We start from the raw sequence: 3583 nt of genomic DNA on the forward strand, positions 1-3583 counted from the left end.
TCTCCAAATTAAGTTCTGCTTTGTTTCTGTATTAGGGATGTGAATCGTTTTCCATATCGTCTTAACGATAGAAATCGTGTGGCAGGGCAAGAAAATCGTCTTAGGCACGATTTTTTAGTTAAAAAATCGTTAAAAATCGTTTTTTCCGATTAGTGCGCACTAACTCGAGTTAGTGCGCACTAACGGGAGTTAGTGCGCACTAACTGGGAGTTAGTGCGCACTAACTGAAAATGATACAATTTGACACTTTTCAGGTCAGTTAAGGTCAGTTTAGGAATGAATATGTATTCCTATTGGCTGCCCTCTTATTTATTCATGTTACCAAGTTTCCTACTGACAGTATATGGGGGATGGGAAATGGAAACAGTTGGTAGCTTGACAAAACAAGTAATGTGATCAGTCAATGTGACTAGAACTTGTGCCCTAACCCTGATACCAGGGGTATTGTGATCTTCCTGCACACAGTGCCCTATCCCTATTAATACCAGGAGTGTTGTGATCTTCCTGCACACAGTGCCCTATCCCTAATACCAGGGGTGTTGTGATCTTCCTGCACACAGTGCCTTATTCCTGATACTGGGGGTGTTGTGATCTTCCTGCACACAGTGCCCTATTCCTGATACCGGGGGTGTTGTGATCTTCTTGCACACATCCCGATATCAGGGATAGGGCACTGCATGCAGGAAGATCACAACACTCCTGGTATTAATAGGGATAGGGCACTGCATGCAGGAAGATCACAACACTCCTGGTATTAATAGGGATAGGGCACTGCATGCAGGAAGATCACAACACCCCTGGTATCAGGGATAGGGCACTGTGTGCAGGAAGATCACAATACCCCGGAGGAGTGAGGGTCAGGCAGCTCCCCCCTGTCTGTGAAGCCAGCCTCTCACTAGTAATGCAGGGAGGGAGCTGTCTCAGACTTCACCATCCACCCCCCCCCCCCCCCCCACCCACACACCATTCACTAGCTGGGACATGGGGGAAGTCAGGAGTGAGGGACAGGCAGCTCCCCCCTGTCTGTGAAGCCAGCCTCTCACTAGTAATGCAGGGAGGGAGCTGTCTCAGACTTCACCATCCTCCCCCCCCCCCCCTCACCCACACACCATTCACTAGCTGGGACATGGGGGAAGTCAGGAGTGAGGGTCAGGCAGCTCCCCCCTGTCTGTGAAGCCAGCCTCTCACTAGTAATGCAGGGAGGGAGCTGTCTCAGACTTCACCATCCTCCCCCCCCCCCCCCCCCCCCCTCACCCACACACCATTCACTAGCTGGGACATGGGGGAAGTCAGGAGTGAGGGTCAGGCAGCTCCCCCCTGTCTGCGAAGCCAGCCTCTCACTAGTAATGCAGGGAGGGAGCTGTCTCAGACTTCACCATCCTCCCCCCCCCCCTCACCCACACACCATTCACTAGCTGGGACATGGGGGAAGTCAGGAGTGAGGGTCAGGCAGCTCCCCCCTGTCTGTGAAGCCAGCCTCTCACTAGTAATGCAGGGAGGGAGCTGTCTCAGACTTCACCATCCACCCCCCCCCCCCTCACCCACACACCATTCACTAGCTGGGACATGGGGGAAGTCAGGAGTGAGGGACAGGCAGCTCCCCCCTGTCTGTGAAGCCAGCCTCTCACTAGTAATGCAGGGAGGGAGCTGTCTCAGACTTCACCATCCTCCCCCCCCCCCCCCCTCACCCACACACCATTCACTAGCTGGGACATGGGGGAAGTCAGGAGTGAGGGTCAGGCAGCTCCCCCCTGTCTGTGAAGCCAGCCTCTCACTAGTAATGCAGGGAGGGAGCTGTCTCAGACTTCACCATCCTCCCCCCCCCCCTCACCCACACACCATTCACTAGCTGGGACATGGGGGAAGTCAGGAGTGAGGGTCAGGCAGCTCCCCCCGGTCTGTGAAGCCAGCCTCTCACTAGTAATGCAGGGAGGGAGCTGTCTCAGACTTCACCATCCTCCCCCCCCCCCCCCCCCTCACCCACACACCATTCACTAGCTGGGACATGGGGGAAGTCAGGAGTGAGGGTCAGGCAGGTCCCCCCTGTCTGCGAAGCCAGCCTCTCACTAGTAATGCAGGGAGGGAGCTGTCTCAGACTTCACCATCCTCCCCCCCCCCCTCACCCACACACCATTCACTAGCTGGGACATGGGGGAAGTCAGGAGTGAGGGTCAGGCAGCTCCCCCCTGTCTGTGAAGCCAGCCTCTCACTAGTAATGCAGGGAGGGAGCTGTCTCAGACTTCACCATCCTCCCCCCCCCCTCACCCACACACCATTCACTAGCTGGGACATGGGGGAAGTCAGGAGTGAGGGTCAGGCAGCTCCCCCCTGTCTGTGAAGCCAGCCTCTCACTAGTAATGCAGGGAGGGAGCTGTCTCAGACTGGTATCAGGGTTAGGGCACTGTGTGCAGGAAGATCACAACACTCCTGGTATTAATAGGGATAGGGCACTGTAAGAGATGACTGTAGTAGATTGAATAAAGATCTGATGTTTCTGCTCTCCTCACACCAAACAAAAACAACACACAAGCAGAGAAGCCCTTCTTACAAAGCTGAGCTAGTGAGTTAAGTAGGAGGAAAAGTAAACATACTGGTGCCAGTGTGGCTACTTAAAAAATACACTTACCAACAATCAATTACATATATTTGAACTGGGTACAGTTCCAGCCAGGACCACCTTTCTAAAATGCACAGTGATTGGCAAATTCAACATGCACTAGCATTTCAGGTGCCTGCTAACAAAAATAATAAACAAACAAGTTCTAGTCACGTGAGTGCTGATCATTACATTACTTTTTTTGTCAAGCTTCCAACTGTTTCCATTTCACATCCCCCCAACCATATTGGTAACATCAATAGATAAGAGCACAGCCAGCCAATAGGAATACATACATACATATTCATTCCTAAGTGACCTTTACTGACCTGGGAAGTGTGAACACTTTGTTTCATTTTCTGTTGGTGTTCGTTAGTTTCCAGTTCCATTTCCCATCCCCCCAACCATCACCTCAGTGGTAACCTTGGTAATATCAATAGATAAGAGGGCAGCCAGCCAATAGGAACACATATTCATTCCTAACTGACCTTCAGTGACCTGGAAAGTGTTTATTTGTATCATTTTCAGTTAGTGCGCACTAAATCGAGTTAGTGCGCACTAACTCCCCGTTAGTGCGCACTAACACGATTTAACGATTTTTAACGATAAATCGTTAGAATTTCTATTGTATCGTGTTCTATAACGATTTAAGACGATATAAACATTATCGGACGATAATTTTAATCGTTGAAAAACGATTCACATCCCTATTCTGTATAGTGTCCCATCTGTAATGGCTTGGTAGAATGGTTTTATGGTCTTTCAAAAACTCCGGTGAGAAAACTCTCAATGCTTTACCTGTAACCTGGCTGCAGGCTCTGTCTGCTGCTCTACCAGCCCTCAGGAATTCACCTATGAAACAAACAGGCTGGACCCCATTTCAGCTCTGTACTGGGCACCCCATATGCTCGGTAGACTACCTGTATTTTCATGATGTTACTTTATATCCTGATACTCTGTCTACCTATGTTTCTGGTTTGCAGAAAG

Source organism: Rhinatrema bivittatum, chromosome 9 (genome assembly GCF_901001135.1).
Source record: "Rhinatrema bivittatum chromosome 9, aRhiBiv1.1, whole genome shotgun sequence".
Lineage (NCBI taxonomy): Eukaryota > Metazoa > Chordata > Amphibia > Gymnophiona > Rhinatrematidae > Rhinatrema > Rhinatrema bivittatum.